A 21,055-nucleotide genomic window follows, 5' to 3' on the forward strand; every position below is an offset into this window, starting at 1 on the left:
GTCTGAACCACACACTCCACAGAGATGGCTGTGCTGGTCCTGCGTGAATCCCCTAAAGAAAGAAATAGAATCTGCAAGGAAAAAGGAAATTCTTTTTAATTCTTACTCGAGGATGACATCTGAAAGTCAAGACTTAATTTTCTGGGCTCACTTTCCTTTTTTTTTTAATATTTAAAAAAGATTTTATTTATTTTAGAGAGAGAGCAAGAGTGGGATGGAGGGAGAGAGAGAGGGAAACTCAAGCAGGTTCCGCTCTGAGCGTGGAGCTCAACGGGGGGCTTGATCTCACAACCCTGAGATCACAACCTGAGCCAAAACCAAGAGTTGGATGCTTGACCGACTGAGCCACCCAGGTGGCCCCCTGGGTTCACTTTCTAATGAATTATAATTCTATTGTGCTTTGTTAAAAAGAGTGGTTGCTGGGATGTCCACCTCTGGCAGATTTAACCAGAACTGCAAGAGAAAACAACCAGGAATAGAACACCCATTCTAGCCCATCCCTGTCCAAATGTCTTTGAAAAGGGAAAAATCTGGATTGCTTGGCAATGAATAATGGAAATGAAAACAAACTAGAGAAATGGGACCTTCGTGGTTTTAACAACGAGCAATTGCAATATATTTAAAGATCCCTAATATTTAAACAAGTGGAGCAAGAAGTCTATTTTTAAAGCAGCCTGGCCTCACCTTGTTACCCTCATACACTAAAGTATAAGTTATTATATATTCTTAAACAGTATATTTTCTGATTTAAAAAGTAATATACAAAAAAGTAATAAACTTATTGCATAATGACTGGAAAATGAGAAACCTAGAAGGAAAAATTACCATAATATCCCAAGATTTTTTAGATAATTCCCACATATATATTCTTTTAAAAAAAAAAAAAAGATTGATTTTACAGAGAGAGAGAGAGCACACACATAAGCGCACATGCAGGCATGTGGGGGGGAAAGCAGAGGGAGAGAGAGAATCTCAAGCAGACTCCCTGCTAAGTGCAGAGCCTGATGCAGGGCTCAATCTCAGGACCCTGAGATCATGACCTGAGCAGAAATGAAGAGTCAGACACTCAGGGCACCTGGGTGGCTCATTCGGTTAAGTGTCTGCCTTCGGCTCAGGTCATGATCCCAGGGTCCTGGGATCGAGCCCACATCGGGCTCCCTGCTCAGAGAGAAGCCTGCTTCTCCCTCTCCCACTCCCCCTGCTTGTGTTCCCTCTCTCGCTGTCTCTCTCTCTGTCAAAAAAATAAATAAAATCTTTAAAAAAAAAGTCAGACACTTAACCGACTGAGCCACCCAGGCGCCCCACCCCCCATATATATTTTTTAAGTTTTATTTAGACGATAGGCAATCTTCAAGGTTTTTTAAGCAGTACTTTCTAGAATAGAATAACTTGCCATGTTGTTGGTATGTTGCATCAGCTTTATTTTCAATTCCAGGAAAGCCGTCTTGAATGAATTTGGGGTGCCATGATCCATAGTTTGCCCTTCTTCATGAATCTATCATAAAATTAAGAATGAACTCAAAACTGCACAAAATACATCTTAATAATATTATGTGTTAAAGAGGTTAATTTTTAAAATTTTTCTATAAGCTCCAGTTAGATAATTTCAGAAAATTGTAGACAGGAGTTCACTGCAGCCATGAGTGGCCAACAAAGACTCCTATAGGTCCGTCTGGCTACAAATGGGATCATCAATGTACCTGTCTTACAGGTCATATGATGATTACAGGACATAATGATCGAAGAGCCACTGTGCCTGGCGCGTGGTGAGCACTTAATTCCCGGTAAGTCACCTACACAGCACTCAGCCAAACCACTATGCTCGGCACCCTGGCAGGTGCAGGGGCCCGCTGCAGCAACCGTGTTTGCAGGGAGCTCGTTCAGAGGACATATGTCTGGATCCGAGACAGGAAGGACAGGAGAGGCTCAGCCATGCGAATATCGGGGAGCAGAGCACTAGCCCAGGCAAAAGGAAGAGCAGGTACAGAGGCCCTGGGGTGGAAGCAAGCTTCTGCTCGGGGACAGAGAGAAGTGCATGCTGGAACACAGTGGACAGAAAGTGAGGGGAAGGCCAAGCGGGGGACCTCACAGAGGGTCACGCTGCTGCTTTTCCCAGCCTGTTCCGCTATGTCTCAGAGAGGCATTGGGCCCAAACCTTGACTTTCATGTCCATTCCCCAGGGCAGCCCCACTGCGGGTCCAGCCCCTGGCCCCTCACCTGGGGGTCACTCAGGCTCCCGGGTTGGTCAGGTCACCTGCTCCCCAGGTCGCTGCTGCCCCAGGGGCCAATTTCCAGGTTGGCTCACTCTTCTCTGTTTATCGTCCATCACCTGTGAAACTCAATCCTCTGTTTAATACATAACGTGGCTTCTGGTTTCTGGTTGGATCCTGACTAATACAGGTGACAAGATGAGGATTAAAATGGGAAGACAGAAAAATGAATAAATGAACACTACATCAAAAACTAATGATGTACTATATGTTGACTAATTGAATTTAAATAAAAAAATAAAAAGGGAAAACAGAAGTACATTTTCCACTTCCAATTAGCACTGATTTACTGCATCTTCTTGTGTCACTTAACATGTATCTTCATGTACGAATTATAGATTTATTTTCAGATATGAATAAGGATAATAATTGCTCCCTGCTCTTATATCTCACAGAGAGTGAGAAAATAAAATGAAATAAAACTTTTATTTTGAAGGCAAATATAATTATTATTTACCCTAGTCCCAAAGTCTATGGACGGGTAAGGAACATTCCATCCTAGGTGTGGCCGAAGACTGACGCTGATTAGATTACACATGAATTACGCTCTCTGTTAGCTAACCAGAATTTATTTATTCATTAAAAAAAAGAAAATTGGTTTATTAGAGAAGATCATATGACAATGCTGAAATGATAAGCTCCTTCAAAAATGGTCAAACTTCAAAGGAAAACTATGGACATGTATGTTCTTCCCATAAATGTCCAATGATCAATACGTTTTTACCTAAAAACATGCTGATGAAGTCATTCACTCTCTGCTCCTGAAATCCTGCACCTCAGAATGAAACTTTTTGCTCTATAATCTTACCCCTGGCGACATGCATTTGATTGTTGCAGGGGCACCTGATTAGGGGTAGGTGGTCTTTTTCCACGTGCTCCTCTATGACCTTCAACACCCAGGTGGAAACTTTGTCTCCTGATATGCTCCTCTGACCCCAATGTGGACAACTTCTCTTGTCTCCCTTTTCTTCCCCACTGGAGAGCTTCTTTTGATTCCTTTTCTTTCTTCTGTTTCTTCTTTCTTGAGCACTGTTAGAGCTCAGTTTGGATGTTTCACTTTATTTTTTTAAATTTTATTTTGTTATGTTATGTTAGTCCCATACATTACATCATCAGTTTTTGATGTGGTGATCCACGATCCATTGTTTGCGTATAACGCCCAGTGCTCCATGCAGTTCGTGCCAGAGGAACTCTCAGAGACGCCCATCATTCTGCTTCTCCCAATACTTGTGTATTCAGCTGTTGCCATTGCAGTGGCCTGTTGGACCAGCTCATTTCCAACATCTGAGGAGCCCTATGCCGGGGCACCTCTCTGCCGTGAGTATAATTACACTATGCATATAATCATGTTCCTTGTATGTGAAGTGATGCCATTTTCTTTGCACTATGACCAGAGAGCCTACAAAGCATATATTTATGGCTTCTCTTGCATTGTAATAAAGCCCCATTTCACTTTGGAATTAAACTATTACTATACTTAGAGTAAAACAATTTAAAATAGTATATATGAAGGTTTTACTAGGTAATTTTGGAACATAAGACTCACATAAACCATACAATAAGAAAATGTGCACATCTTGTTCAGGTAATTAACTCAATATTATCGGTAGAGTCAGGCACTCAGTTTAATGAAGACTGAATTGTCTGACAATGAAAATGAATTATTACAAAATACATCTCAAGAAACTGAGAGAATTCTAAGTGTTTCCTGGAAAATTCCTGGGATGACCTAGTGTTAACCTTTATTAAAAAAAATTTGTTTTTACTATTAAAACAATCCCTGTAAAAATTTTGAAAAATAAGGATATTGTGAATAAAAGATAAAAATCACTCCTAATCTTATGTCCTGGAAATAACTGGTGTTAATATTTCTTCTAATCTTTACATATAATTTTTAAATTGTTTGCATATTATGCTCAATTTTGTATGCTACTACTTCAATACATTATGATATTAACACTTTCCAGTGTCACAATATTCTTTTTTTCCATTTTAAACTTAAATTCAATTAATTAACATATAGTGTACTATTAGTTTCAGAGGTAGAGGTCAGTGCTTCATCTGTTGTACACAACATCCAGTGCTCATCACATCAGGTGCCCTCCTTGATGCCCATCACCCAGTTACCCCATCCCTCAGCCCCCTCCCCTCCAGCAACCCTCAGTTGGTTTCCTAGAGTTAAAAGTGTCTTACGGTTTGTCTCGCAGGTGCCCCTGGACTCCAATTAGCTTTGTTGCTACTTAAATTATTACTATCCAAAGCACCTGGCAAATACTAAATGCTCAGGGTAAAGTAACTACAAAGATTAAAATCTGAATTTAATGATTATGGAGTTTATCCAAAGTTTGTGTTTTGGGCACTTATAAAAACAATTGCTGAGCTGCAAGCAATAATGGGCACAGGAGGGAAATTCATATCTGAGGCATTAGGTTGTTTCAAAGAATTTAGCGACATTTGCATAAAATGATAAACATGCCAATTACAAGAATTTTTGTTGATTCAGGAAAGCCTTCTGGCAGGAAGTACTTGACAAATATAAATATTAGTATGTGGTTGATACAAACACACACACCCCTTCCTAATTCCACCTTTGCCCCAGTTAGGGACGTTTTTACATCAGATGTTTCCTAGTGCTCCTTAGGTTACTCAGAGGGACATATCTTTTGTGCTAGCCAGGAGCCAGAATGACCCATTCTTTCTTTAATAAAAACAGAGAAATTGTAGGAAGACATTTAATGCCTGTATTGCCTAACTCTTAATAATACAATATTAAGGGGCACCTGGGTGGCTCAGTTGGTTAAGCATCTGCCTTCAGCTCAGGTCATGATCCCAGGGTCCTGGGATTGAACCTCGCATCGGGCTCCCTGCTCAGCGGGGAGTCTGCTTCTCCCTCTCCCACACTTCCTGCTTGTGCTCTCTTGCTCTCTCTCTCTGAAATAGATAAAATCTTTAAAAAATATGTAATATTTAGTCAGTATTTAGTGAAGAGAAGGAATGTAATATAAAGCAGCAAAACATGCAATAAAGATACTGTTTTATATCTGAATGACAACGTTTTATTTGTGAATCACTATAAATTATTTTCACCACATGAAGTTTAAATGATCAACAATTGGTAAACTCTGTTACACTTTCTTCAACCACAGGGGGTGAAAACCGGTTCAAGTCAAGCTTTATAGTGTGACCACACAATCCCTGTGGTGTTAGTGTGACCCTCCAAGACCTCAGAAAGCATTTGGGCTGATTCTGTTTCATTGCTTCAGTTGCTGTGTGGGGATATGATATGGAAACCTCAGGGTTTCAACCATTTATGTACATGAAAGGAACAAAGCAATGCTCTCCCAAATGGGAGATTTCTGTTACTTCGACCACTTTCCAAGGTCAATGACTACACAAGGCCAGTGACTAGGATTACACCAATCTTAACTGGAAAATATTCACCCTCACCTTTGGAATCACTTGCCCAGAGTTCATTGTCATCCAAGTGAACCCTGCCTCCTAGACAGTCACCAGGAGGAAAGGCATGAGCCCTCTGTCCAGAGGACCCATCAGATGGGGAAGAAAACTCCATGTTCTAACAGGGAAATGACAGAAAATAACTGGGAAAATGGTCAAAACAAGAATAAAACCAATCACTTTGAGTAGAAGGTATTAAAAAATGGGACGTTTTCAAGAAAGACAATCTGTTCATCATTATTTTCTGTTTCCAAAGAAGATTCTTATGCCAGCAGGGTCCCAGAAAACTCTAGTAAAATTGAGTTGGGTCTCATCTCCCCAAACTTGAATGATGCTCGGAGAGCATGGTCCACAGTTCCAGGGGAAAGATTGGAATGTAATTCACTGTTCTAACACACGTATGCATGGAGGCATTTTGGGAAGCTCCCAAATGTGACATTTTAAAGATTGTTGTACTTTGAGAATCTATCCTTTTGATGGATTTGATGATGATTCTTTTAATTTCCTTATAGAATCAAAAATCTTAGATACACCATGGCATAATAAAGTTTCTCTAGAGATAGCCTTAATTTTTATGTATTTGCAAGTATTCTTGGTTAAAAAAAAAAATCTGAACTGCACTATAATCACCCAAGATTTAAAAACTACTGGGGGCGTGTGGGTGGCTCAGTCGGTTATGTGTCCGACGCTTGATTTTGGCTCAGGTCATGATCTCAGGGCCATGAGATCGAGCCCGGCATTGGGCTCTGAGCGCAGCTTGGAGTTTGCTTAAGATTCTCTCTCCCTCTGCCCCTTCCCCTGCTCACACTCTCTAAATAAATACATGCATGCATGTATACATACATAAAATCTTTTTAAAAATTTAAAAAAACTACTGTAAGACATGAATGTTAAATAAGGTTACAAAAATTCCACTTACAATAAAACATTTGAATATTGGTTTAATTTCATCACAGGGTAAGGCCAGAGATAACTGAGAACTATTCAAAAATCAACGTTCAACCTATGCTATGTATCAGTAAGTGACAACGAAAGACTGAATTAGTGGTCCCAGAGTTCTGAGGCACAGCCTTACAGAAATATTGTTTTAAAAAACTGAAAATCTTTACATTTATGGATTCTTGCAAAGAATTAGCTACTGCACCCTAAATTGCTTTCTCTTTCAAGCATAGCTAAACATTAGCACAGAGAGACAATAAAGTGTTTCTCCAACATTTTGCTAAATGAGATTTACATACACTCTGTAAAATGCTTAATTCTATCAGCAGCCATGAAATCAGTGAGGGTTTACTGTAAAAGGCATTCACCAGTAGACACATATCGTTCTGAGGTACTTGAAATTGAGTGCAAAATGTCTCATACTCATCTTTATATCCTTAAATATTTGACCCATGCTTGTCACATGTTAGGAGCTTGATTAAAATGTGTTGAATGGATGGACAGAAATAAAGGATAGGCTCAAGATGATTATCTACAGATTTCTTGCTGAAATTATCTCATGTCCTAATTGTTTGCTTCCCTTGAGAAAGAATCAGATCCACCCAAGAACATGGGTTCAAGAGTCATTGTTTTTGAACTTTCCAAATTTGCAAGAAAAGTCTATTGTACTACTGTTAAGAGAAAACCGATTTTAACTTTCACTTAAAATTCAGTTCTTACTGAAAATTATTATGTAAGGATAAAAAATGGAAACATTAGTTCTCAATAATATTTTTTAATTGAAAAAAATACTCTTAAAGGTATTTTAAGCCATGTAGACAAGATTTACTGACTCAATATTCAAGTGAGAGAGACAAAGCCTGGTTTGGAACACAGAAGAATGCGATGTGGGGATAACGTGGGCTTATAGACCCCAGAAGGACCTCCAGAGATCATCTAGCCTAATCCCCTTATATTCCATTGGGAAACAAATTGAGAAACTTCCTCAAAACCACACAATAAAATAAAGTTGATGCTAGGATTAGAATCCCAGCCTCCCAGTTAGGATAGTCCAGGATACTATGTGTTATCCCAAACTACTTAACCCGTAAGTATATGATCTGCCAAAAGTCATCCTGCCCGCTAATGTAACATCACACATGGTGGAGAGGAAAAATCACGAGCTATCTTTTTACCCGTGGGTCAAGTGATCAGTTAGTCACTTCATTTTCTTGGAGAAAAAAATTATACTCCACTGAATCAGGAACCCTTAGCGGCTTCATAGGGTTTAAAGTTTCGGCATCCAGTTGGCCACGTGCTGATAGGCCAAGGAAGGCTTTTGCATATGGTGGAGTCTATCCCCTGGGAGCTCAGATTTCTCTTCTGCCCATGTGTTGATCTCAAGGGAAGTTGAGGAAAGGCTTTCAAATGGTACTAGAAACCAAGCACACAACAATGCCCCTTAAACGGGAAAACTACCTGCTAAGTTAGGAGAACGGTCAGTGGAGGAGCCTGTCACCTCTGTGAGAAGCAGTGCTGGCCAGGTGAGGGAATCTCATTCTCTAGAAGTAGCTGACGGCCTGGTAGGGGCCGGCAGACGGCGGGATGCGTGAGCGGCAAGGCCGCTGGCACATGGTGGCTCTGCTCCCATGGGGTCTGCAGAGACCTTCATTTGGGGCTGAGGGTTTGGAGGGAGATCATTTAAACTTCTGCCTCCTTGAGTTGCCTTTACAGGTCAGAATATTAGCAGAGGATTCATTGCTTGTCCCGATTTTGTTTCTGTTACTTTCCATTCAAGGACAGAGAACATTTAGCATATATTTTTTTTTTGTCCAAAGGAAAAGTTTATGGATAAAAACAAAAGCTTCACTCCTTGTTTAATGACCCTAAAGGCAGAATGTCAGTTTTGCTTTTTTTGAGGATGTTCTCTCTAAAATTGGTTGAGCAGCAGGGAACTTGTAATTTGCTCTCTGACCCGGGAAGAGAGGGAAGGAGAAGACGAAGGAAGGAGAGGAAACAGAGAAAGGAGGAAGGAGAAGAGGGGGGCAGGAAGGGAGGTAGGTTAGGGAAGACAGGGCATTTATCCCGGAACAACAGAGGGCCGGGCACTGCCCTGGGGCTTTCCCTCTTGTGTCCTAGTGAGCAGCCAGAATCTGAGCGAGTCTGTCCCAGCGCCCACATGACAGTACAAACACAGCTAGCCAGGCCTGCAGGGCGAGCAAAAACTGTCCCACCAGCCAGGACCAAGGACACTCGCACCACGTGCCTCAGCATGGAACCCATCTCATCCCCTGTTGCTGGGACCAGGGTAACCATGGGTCCAACCCTAAATGGGATAACTTAATCCAGATGTAGGAAATGAGCCATCTGCCCAGGAAAGCATCGTTAAGAATGTGTCAGTTTTTTCCAAAACCAAAACTCTTCCATAATTTCCAAAACACTGACAAACACAAGTGATTAAGATCTGACCCCTTCTTGTATGAATGTGCAGCTGATGAAAATGATCAAGCAAGAGGTTAAGTACGGCATTTGATCCATTGTTCCTCCAATGATACACAGTTTACACATGTTGAAAGGCCTATACCTGCCAGTTTCCGGCTGACCTCACAGTGCCGTCAGCTCGAAGAGGCAAGTACGTTGCATAACTAGCAAAAATGGAAACCATCATCCTGATATTTCATTTGCCCCCAGGGTATTTTTCCATATCCAGATTAAATAAATGATTTGAACCAGGGTGCTCCATCACTAGCCACGATCTTATTATAGACCCCAAGTTGATAGGGATGGAGGCAGGTCACAGTCCCCCAAATTAAGATGACCCACCCTCCAAGCTGAGGCATTACATCGGGAAGGGGGTTCTCAGAAGCCAGGGTGGTCAAAGAGGACTTGCTGATGAGATCTAAGTGAGCTCACCCACTCTCGGCCTGTCTCCTGTCGTCCCAAGTGACAGCGGACAGTCATACGCACTGCACGTTTCCTGGACCAGCACAGGACATCACCTGTAACCCTCCCTCTCTCCACTGCAAAACAACATACTAGAAACCAGTCAGAGTGACATTATCACACAGGGCAACCCAGAACACAACAAATTTTAAAATATCAATCATTTGAAAAATTCAGCACTTTATTCATGACTGACATGAGGAGACAAATGATTAAATTATAACCAGCAGCAAAATGGAGGATTTACCCAAAACAGAGGATATGAAGATGAGAATATTGAAAATCGATATAGGGAAATTTCATCTATAAATGATGAAACTAAAGACTATGAAAACAATTTGTCTTTTATTTCAATAATACCCTTTTTAACAATTTATTTTGATAATTTATTTTAGAAAGATAACATATTTAAATGTTAATACATTTTAGGTTCTATAATAGGTTTATAAATTTTTAAATTAAAATGTTAGAATTGGGGCGCCTGGGTGGCTCAGTTGCTAAGCGTCTGCCTTCAGCTCGGGTCATGATCCCAGGGTCCTGGGATCGAGCCCCACATCGGCCTCCCTGCTCAGCGGGGAGTCTGCTTCTCCCTCTCCCTCTGTTTCTCCCACTGTTTGTGCACTCTGTCTCTCTCTCTCTCAAGTGGATAAATAAAAATCTTTAAAAAATGCTAGAATTACCTAATTTCAATGATTTTTAAATGTTATAGATTTTGAACATGTTTGAAAAACATGAGGTTTTTTTTTTTTAAGATTTATTTATTTATTTGAGAGAGAGAGCACAAGCGGGGGGAGGGACAGAGGGAGAAGGAGAAGCAGACTCCCCACGGAGTAGGGAGCCCGACATGGGGCTCGATCCCAGGACCATGGGATAATAACCTGAGCTGAAAGCAGTTGCTTAACTGACTGGGCCACCCAGGCTTCCTTAAAAAAATGTGAGGATTAAACAAAATTTTATGAAACAAGTATTCTCATTTTGTTCATTTCAGAAATTTATTGAAATCTCTCAAGTGCTAATGAATCTTCCCATTCTCTTGGGTTTTGCTGGGCTTTACGAATGTTATTTCTTCTATATAATTTTAACAGAGTAAGGATTTACATATTGGCAAATTTGTCTTCTGCCTGGAGTATCCAGTCTGTGAGGGAGAAGAGAGTTAACAGGCCAGGTCTGAAGGAAGCATCCATTATGGTCACCCAGAGCCCTTTGCTCTGCCTCCAAATAAACTATGAAAACTCTGCTCTTGATTATGTTTATTATATATATATGTATCTCATATATATCTGTCAGTGGAAAAGAATATATAGGCTATTGGATATGATTCTCTATTAATCATACGTTTACCTAGCAATTGTGTTCCTCGGTCTAAATTAACATTGGAGCACTGATTCGTCAGTCTCTTGTGAATAGCTCTGGTCCATATTGAATTGCTACGATCTAAAGATGATTTTTAGGGTAAAGGATGTTAGAGCAGAGGAAATATAAGAAAACAAACGGTGGTAACCTGGTTGAGCTGTGTGACTACCCTTCCATCCACACCAGCCTGACCTACCTTACCTGTTAACAAGTGTATTTACCTACTCTTTGCTCTGCAGTCGAAATGCAATGACCCTTTTAAGTACACACACATGTGAGCTCAGGAAAACAGAGGCAACAGAATGGGACGCAAGCAGCTCCCTGATCAGGATATAATGAACCAGGAGGAGTTCTAGAGATTGTTTTTATTGGGTTTTGGGGTTTTTTAAAGATGTTTTTTAGTTGTCTGAAGAGCGTTCTCTGTGAACCTAACATCCTTCTAATTCATAATTGTTTTCCTGTGAGCTGTATACTATTTGCAATCATTTTTTAATTCTTGAATTTTTGAAGTCAGTGCTCAAAAATAACTTGGTTGATAGATAGATAAAGCATAGGGCGCCTGGGTGGCTCAGTTGGTTAAGCAACTGCCTTCGGCTCAGGTCATGATCCCGGGGTCCTGGGATCGAGTCCCGCATTGGGCTCCCTGCTCTGCGGGGAGCCTGCTTCTCCCTCTCCCACTCCCCCTGCTTGTGTTCCCTCTCTCGCTGTGTCTCTCTCTGTCAAATAAATAAATAAAATCTTTAAAAAAAAAAAAAAAGCATAAAAATCGCCTAGGCCCAATTTCAATTTAAATTGCAAGTAACCTAATATTCAAAATATATAAAGAACTAATATAACTCAACACCAAAAAACCCAATTGGATTAAAAAATGGGCAGAGGGCCTGAAAAGACACTTTTTTTTCAAAGAAGACATACAGATGGCCAACAGACACATGAAGAGATGCTCATCATCACTCATCATCAGGGAAATGCAGATCAAAACCACATGAAATAACTCCTCACACCTGTCAGAATGACAAGAAATAACAAGTGCTAGCGAGAATGTAGAGAAAATGAAACCTTCGTGCACTGTTGGTGGGAGTGCAAACTGGTGCTGCTACTGTGGAAAAGAGTAGGGAGATTCCTAAAAAAAATTAAAAATAGAATTACCATGTGACCCAGTAATTCCACTGAATACTTACCCAAAGAAAATAAAACACTAATTTGAAAAGATAGATGCATCCCTATGTTTATTGCAGCATTATTTACAGTAGCCAAGATATGGAAGCAGCCCAAGTGTCCATCAACAGATGAATGGATAATGTGTACACACACACACAGAGAAATATTATGCGGCCATAAGGAAGGATGAGATTGTGATGTTGGATGAGTTTAGAGGGTATTATGCTAAGTGAAGTAAGTCAATCAGAGAAAGACAAATACCATGTGATTTCACTCATATGTGGGGGAAAAATGAATAAGCAAACAAGCAGAATCAGACCTACAAACACAGAGAACAGACTGACGGTTGCCAGACAGAAGGGAGTGGGGGGAATGGGTGAAACGGGTGAGGGGCGGTGGCAGGTCTGGGCCTGCCGTGATGGAATGAATAAGTCACAGAAGGGAAAGGCACATCACAGGAAACAGAGTTAATGATATTGTGATGGCGCTGTGTGGGGACAGATGGTATGCATGCTTGTGGTGAGCACGGCCTAACCTACAGACATGGGGACTCACTCTGTTTTACACCTGAAACTAATGTAACACTGTCTGTCAACCAGACTCAAATAAAAAGAATTTTCATCCCCAAATAAACAAATTGTAAGTAACCTTATTCTATTAGAATGTTAGCGACCTAAATATTATTATTCTCTGATGGGCATGAATACATACAGTTTGAAGAGGCTGTTTATAATCTTTTGCACGTTGATAAGATTTAAGGTACAAAGAGTCACTAAATAATATGAGTCATGTTGTCTGACTTCAGCTCTAGACAATATTTGTGGCTTAAAATGAATGAAAATTTAAATGATATGAGGAGTTTGTGAACCATGCCCTTGGGACAGGGAGGAGGGTGCTGCATACCTTTAGTAAAAACTTTGAAATTGATTTTGTGTGTATGAATCACCACTGGATTTTCCACAACCACAGAAAGAGAGAGAGAACTATAGATAACACATAAATGACTTTTTATTTCCTTAAGCGCCATTTAAGGAAGAGAAACCTTAGTTCAGAAATGCAGAATGTTTTCAAAATAAAGCAGAAAGCGGTAAAAACTCACATTTCAGGCTAGGATGACAGCAGCACCTGAGACCTAGAGTCCCCTCAGTTAACACTGGAAACACGGCCCCTCCGCATACAATGAACAGGCGCCCCGTTTAATCTTGATGGGGTGACTTAAGGGCTGTGCGACTTTGGCAAAATTATTTAAACTGAGTTTCCTTTTCCTCACCTGAAAGCCAGGAGTGAACAGTGGTCCTCTTTCGTCCCTGCGTGAGGCACAGGGGCCACGTGGCTGAAGGGACAGAAGCACAGCGGACACGCGGCGGTCTGTCCACACTCACGTCACTCACGCCAGGACTGCTGGCATTCTGGGTCAGTGAAGGTTCGTCAGTGCGCGCGGAGCGTCCACCATGCGTGATGCACAGCACCTGAGGTTTTAGAAGACGTGCACAACGTAGAAGATGCAACCTTCCAGACACTAAACAAGGGGACACACACACTGACCGGACCCTCGTTCTCTCCTGTAGAATGGCAGAGAGATGCGGGAGCTAGGGCAGAGAGGTGGTCTGTCGGCTGGAGGCTGTGAATTCCCACGGGGTTCTGCAGGGGTTTGGTGAGGGGCTTGGACTGGCAGAGACAAGGGCAAAGAGCACTGTGGGTGGACAAAATGGCACACATGGCTACGCACAGAGGTAAGCAGGATGTTTTCCGGTTGACAAATCACATTCTTTCTGGCTTTAATGCATTCACAGGAGTCTCCCCCTTGACCTTTCTCCTCGCCAGTCTTGACTTTGAGTATGGGGTGCAGGGGTTTTCACAGTGGCTGAAGGTACGCGGTTAGCTAGATGTGCTGCCAGATGCTTGGGCAGAGGCCCAGATGTGTTGGCAGTCTGTCTGCTGGCCAAAGAAAGGAAGTAAAGGGACTGGAAGAAGTCAGAACGTGGTCATCTGTAAGGGCCGGCACCACCCAGAGATTGGTGGTCTCCCTCCCTCCCTCTCTTTCCCCTCTTCCTTCTCTCTCCCCATCTCTCCCTCTCTCCCCCATCTCTCCCCCTTCCCTGCTTCCCTCCCTCTCTCCCCCTCCCCATCCCTCTCTTCCTCTTTCTCCCTCTCTCTCCCCCTCCATCCCTCTCTCTATCTCTCTCCCTGCCCCTTCCCTCTCTCTCTCTGCCCTCCTCCCTCTTCCGCTTCCCATCTCTCTCTCTCCCTCTCCCCCCTCCCACTCTGATATACTCTAAGAGAGAATCTGATTAGTTCATTTAGAGAACTCTCCAACATAGAATTGCTCCTCCTGCATAAAGTTTTCCAACAAGCCTAGAAACAGCTCCCTTTGGGTCAAGGGTCCCACTAAATTAGGTGGCCAAGATGATGCTATGGTGGCCAACATAAAGTATGGCATAAGGAGTCAGTCCTGGGCAGGTGGCTGTGGGCAAGGTGCCATGGAGCACAACATTAACTCCTCTAAGATTCTGGGCTGTCTCACAGTCTTCAGTGAGGTTGGCTAATCTTCCTATTAGAATACAGAAGATGGTATAGGATGGCCAGAGGGAGAGGCAGCAGTCAAGGTTAACAGTTCCCAAGAGAATAGCCCTTAAATCAATCACTTTTGTGCTAAGGAGCTTTCTTGTTGGCTGATGTGTCCCTACACAATTGTGCTGCATTATACACACTCATATGGAAATTAAACGAGAATGATGACAATAATGACTAATATTTATTTAGTAGCTAGGCTAAATAATCTTATTTTATTTATGTAACAATATATAACTACATTTTATTATTATTTTCATTCCTTTCTTACAGATAATAAAACTGAAATTCAGAGAAGTCAAGTCTCACTTGCCAGAGCCAACAAATGGTAGGTATAAGATCTGAGCCTCACTCTTTCTGGCACCAAAGCCCATGGGCTTAATCACTTATCACTTTTCAACTAAAAGGAATAATATGGGGTTGGGGGGAGAAGCAGATCTCACACAAGAGACCAGAGACTAGAGATCAACACGGGGGGATATATGAAGAGGTCAACACTCAAGACTGAAAGATTCAAAAGATCTCTATATAACGCTTGGTCAGTGCCATCAGTCTGGTAGGGGACAAACACCAGCCCAATGGCTTTCTGCTGGTGGTGACTCAGGAACTTGTTTGCTTTGAGAGTCCTGGGGCAGCAAACAAAGACCGGCCTCAACGGCCAAGCTGGGAGAAAATGAGAATTGTCCCAGACTCATGATTTCCTAGTGAGGTATTACTCCAGTACTTTTCACCTGCTGATACATGCTAAAGCATTTTACAATAATCACCAATAGGCATCTTGAAAACTAAGTATATGCTTAGTTGTACTGCATAATTCTGAACTTGATCATGTCTTCACTACGACAGATTTTGTCTTATATAACATAAGCCAAATTTGTCCAGATCAAAATTAACATCCCAAAGTGCATATTGGCTTCTATTAGACAAGTGTTAATTATACATAATGCTACTAGTCACCATTTGGGTAAACCTGCCCTAAATAATTGCTGGGTAAGAGCTCTTCAAACTTTGGGCAGAACAAAATGCCAAGTCAAAATAAAGAGGACTTGTCACCCAGATCTCCATTCTCTATAAAATGACCAACAATAAACCAACCAGGAGAAAAACAAGAGACTCAAAACAAGCAAAAATAATTAAAGGTTTGTCAAGATCCCATTATAAGGTCTAGAATATTGTTATCAAGGTAAACGTTTCACTGTTTCTGTTTTGAAGAAAGTGTCACATTAGGAAAATAGTCTAACAATATTTTTCTTTAGGTTACTGGAAGCCACTGTGGGGCTACCAACAGAAAGTTGGCACCACTCTACTGTGGGATGAAATGCCCTCCACTTACGGCTTTTTCTCTTTTACATACCCACAGCATATAATTTTCACCATAGAGACATTGAGCAATGCATTGGGTCTATGTTTATCTGGTAAGAAGCCTGATGAAATCTCTGTATTTGCTAAACCATTGGAGGGTTTCCCTGAACTCCTAATTCCAGAGAACTCATGAAGGAATAGAAATTGGGGTATTGGTATTGGAATTGGAGAGCATGCTGGAGCTCTCCTTGACCGCTCCCCTCTGGTCCCAGCCCCTGCAAAGCCACATTTCTTGGGCTTTTCCTTTTTTAAGCCCAAAGAGTAAGAATTCAATACAGACACTAAACTGATCTCCGGACCTCATTCTATCCCCGCTGGCTGCGAAAAACAAAACACTCCTGACCTGACTCTTCACCATTTTGACCCAATTCCTATTAGTGGTCACCTGTCTCCTCACTGGACGAAGCCACAGGGACCCATCAAGCCACTGGGTAGGAAAGTCCCCTAGTTGAATAATCCAGATCTGAACCATTAATCAGGAGACAAAACCCGGGGTGGCAAGTCATTTCCAGGAGGCTGAACAAGGGGGTGGCGAATTGATAGAACATTGCTCATTGCAGGTCTGAGAGGCTGAAAAACAACGTAATCGTGCCTGTGTTGGGGCTGGCCCATTCCATTGTGATAGCCAATGAAGGCTACAGAGAAAAATATTATGACTCACATCCTGGCATCAACATGAGACAACACCTCAAGGTTAATAAAGGAAATAAAAAACAAATATCAAGGCAATGCCAAGATGTATTTTTAATTTGCCTTGGAAAGTTGGGCATATTCTCTTTTTCGTCTTACAGACGACTTTTTTGAAGAGTTGACATTCACACAACATCCAGGTGCCAAAATGGCCCTCGTGCCTGGTTTGGTTCTCTTCACTCTTTGTCAGACACATCCTAGGGACAGACATGTGTGTACTGCTCTGCTTTTCTGTCCTCTCTTCGCCCACTGAGCCATCTGTGTGTCCCACTGGGGCAGGAACCATCCACCATGCCCGGAAGTATGGGTGTGTGCTTTCTGTATCCCAACGAGCATCCTTCTGACTTTTCTGCCACTGCCCATCATTCCTTATATATATATTAGATCAAAACAGACGAAATTGCCATTTTTGTACATAAACATGGTCAATACAGGTGCTTTTAAGAGGTCTGGCCTGACATTGGTGTATGAGTATGTGTATGTATTATATAACGTGTCTTTGCATGCGTACGCATGTGTGAGGCAGAAGCACTGTGCATGCTTTACTCCAATTAAATCTACAATATCCTGTAAGGCAGGTCCATTTCTTTGAGGTATGCACCTGAAAACAAGAGCTAAGAAAATCCAATAACTTGTTTCCCTGAGGTCTTCCAGGATTTCAATTCTGATTTCTAGCCCTGGGTCACATGCTCCCTAGTACGGGGCCTACTGCATGGTCTACTTGATTCAGACCACCGAATCCTCTGGACTTCAGAGGCTCCTTGAGAAGAAAGCTGGCTGAGTACTCCCAAGCTTGCAGACGTCTCCTCTCACATCCTTTCCCAGGACATGGTACCACACAAGGGAAGAAGTCAGCATGTCCCGTGTGTGCTCGGCCCCTTAGCAAACATCGCTACAATTAATGTGGAACGTTTCAAAGACTGAATGCTTCTTTCTCCAAGAAACTTTGAATAAATTCTTCAAGTCGTTTGAAGGGGGCGGGAAGGGAAGAACCAGGTTTGGGCAAAATCTTGCATTTATTTTAGAGAAATGCTAGTTTTCCCAGAAATTTGAAGGGAAAATGTGCTTATAATATAGTTGAGCAAAGGTGTCCAAACACTGTGAAATCTAGTTTCTCTCCTCTCCCAAATTACAGAGCGTGAGAAGTGGTTTCCCAGCTTTCTGCTTCCTGCTCCGTGCATTTTGGGAAGTGAGACCACAGGAGTCTAGATTTACATTGTTGGGATTTTTTTTTTTTTTTTTTCAGTAAATGCTTATACAAATCCATCCTTTCCTGTTGGTTTTTGACTAGTTTGTTTGCAACTCAGATTCTTGGCTGAAGTGAAGTTATTAAAAAAACAAAAAAAGCTTTCACTCAATTATGAAACACTGTGTTAAACCCTATTTACAGCTCACGTGTTTTATGACCACTAGCAGCAAGAGAGCTGGCTTTGCCTGAGAATCACAGCAGCCTCAGGACCCTCTGAGCACAGAATAGGACATGAAGAAGTCAACGTAACACAGACCAGCAAACCAGAGTGAGGCACTAGGACGATGTCTGTGCCAACAACCTCGTTCATTAACTGAAAATAGAAGGAGAGGGAGAGTCACCTTGCCAGTGAGAGAACCCTTCGGGATCACGGTTTTCTCAAACTGAGTTCATCGCGGGCTTGCTAGTTTATTCTCAGGGGGTCTGCAAGTTTCCTGAGAGACTTTTTTTTTTTTTAATTTTCTGTTTCCATTTTAACGGTCGCCTAAAAATAATCAGTGTAAGATTATGTGGATGCCCACCTTGTAACCAAGAACTAGGCATGATTTCGGGGTCCGTGTTTGTAGTTGTCCCTACAAATGGCTGAGAATTATTGAAAAAAATAAAAAAACACAGGAAGAACTGAACAGGGCTGGTAAAAGCTAACTGATGTAATGAGCATTATAGGGGGGCTTCTGGTGCGGCAGAAAGGTGGGAGAAACGAGGCGTCCCACCTGTACGTGAACGAGGGCAGTCAGGACCGTTTTCACTTGGCCAGTCATGACACGGTTGCGGCCGAGTGGTACGGACTATCGCATTAATTTAATGCAGCGGATTTAAAACCTGTTGGGTTTATGGTGTTAAATGTGTGTGTTCTGTAAACTTGTCTTGCTTGGGCAGCCATAAAAGAGCCGCTGCTCTATGGACGTGTGAGCGGTGTCAGGAACGTACTGGTTTGCTGGAGCACCTGTAACAAAGTACCGCAGACTGAGTGGTTCCAACAACAGAAACCATTATCTCACGGTTAGGCCGAATCCAGATGTTGACAGGCCCGTGTTTCCCCAAAGGCACTAGGGGAGGATCTGTTCCAGGTCTTGCTTTGGGTAGTTCCTTGGCGTGTGACTGTGACTCCGGGCTCCACATGACGCTCTCCCTGTGCGCACTTCTGCACCCAAACTCCCCCTTTCTGTAAAGACACCAGTCCTATTGGATGAGGGACCTGCCCCACTCCATCCAGTATGACCTCATCTTCAGTAATAACACCGGCCACAACCCTATATCCAAATAAGGTCACATTTAGAAGTCCTAGGGGTTAGGACTTCAACATATGAATTTGGTAGGGAGGGGACACAATTCGATCCAAAACAGGAAATTACATAATAAAAATAATTTGAAACATCATTAAAGAGCCCAAATATTTTTTCCCCTTTAAAAGTGGTCTGCATATTGCTTAATTTTGAGAAACCATGCTCAGGATTATATCATCTGGTAAGAACAACAATTTATAACTTCTCATTTGCCCATAAGAAACCTTATAATAAATCTTTAACTCTTAAAAATAAACTCCTGATGGGCCAAACCATAGAAAATCTGGGGAGAAAAGTAGAATTGAATATTTAGTCAGACCTCTTGAAAAGGATGAATCTCTCAACCTAGAGGTAAAAGAAGAATTAAGATGGAAAAAGACAAATAAACTTAATGGTATAAAAATGGAGGAAAAAATTGGACACTTTAAAAAGACAGACTGGGGAAAAATATGTACAACACACAGAACAGAAAAGGGGATATGTTTATTTGACAAGGCACAGACAAAATGATAACAGAAGCACAGACTGCAATAGACAAGTAAGTAAAAAAAAGAAAAATTTTAGACGAGGAAATGTGAGAAACAAATAGTCAAAGAAATGGGACTTTTTCACTGAAGTATTATTTGTGAACATAGGGGCAGGAGTACAGAGAGGAACCTGGATCCTTCACCTTGCTGCCACCTGCTTAGAAAACACTCTAAGGTTTCTCAAAGTTCAGAAATGTACAGATGACTTAAAAACATGTTTTATTGAGATAAAATTCATATACAACAAAATTAACCACTGTAAAGTGTGCAATTCTGTGACATCTAGTGCGCTCACAGGGTTGCACAAGGAGCACTTAGACACCGAGTTCCTAAACCTTTCTGTCTTCCCCAAGGAAAAGCCTGGGTGCGCTAAACCATAACACTCCATAGTCCCCCAGCCCCTCAGCCCCTGGCAACCACCAGTCTGCTTTTTGTCTCTTTGGATTTGCCTCTTCTGGATATTTCCTATAAATGAATTCATATGTGTCATCTTTCGTGTCTGGCTGCTTTCATGTAACACTGTGTTTTGGAGGTTCATCCCCTTAACGCATGTACTTCATTCTGTGTGATGGCTGAATAATATTCCACTGTGTATACGTACCAGAGTCTGCTCATCTATTCCTCCGCTGGTGGGCATGTGGATTGTGTCCATCTCTTGGCTATTGTGAAGAGTGCTGGTACAGACCACCTTCAGGAAAGAAAGAAATCCTATCTTTTATTCAGTCATTCTAATTCAAGAATTCTCCCCAAAGAGAATAACCTAAAGTCTGGAAAAACCTATATCCTTCTGTTTATGGCAGGGTTATTAGTATAACTGGGAAAAAAATATGGTTGTAATAAAACCCAAGCTGACTGGTGGCTCTTGGATCCTCCTACCTGGTCCCCATGGACTCCACTCTTTCCCCCTAAAATTTATTCTTCCAATAAGAGCCTGAGCAAATGTCTTCTGACAGGTGGTCAGGATATCTCACTTCCTGGCTAAAATCTTTCAATTATTTTCCATCTCATTCAAAATAAGCCCGAGCCCACTCTCACTGCCTATGAAGTCCTGAGCTGTCCTATCCCAGCCCCATCCATACATGCCCTGTCTTCCCCTCTGCGCACAACTCGGGCTTCCCTTCTGTTCCCGAATGACTGTGGATGTTTGCTGTTCTCCTCCAGGTCTGTCATGTTCCTCCTCTTGGTCTCACTCCCTCTGCTCCCTCCTCACCACTACAGTCTGACCTTTGTCCTACCACTTAAGCAGTAACTCATATAAATAATGTCGAA

Source organism: Mirounga leonina, unplaced genomic scaffold (assembly GCF_011800145.1).
Source record: "Mirounga leonina isolate KUSES-001 unplaced genomic scaffold, KU_Mleo_1.0 Mir_153, whole genome shotgun sequence".
Taxonomy (NCBI): domain Eukaryota; kingdom Metazoa; phylum Chordata; class Mammalia; order Carnivora; family Phocidae; genus Mirounga; species Mirounga leonina.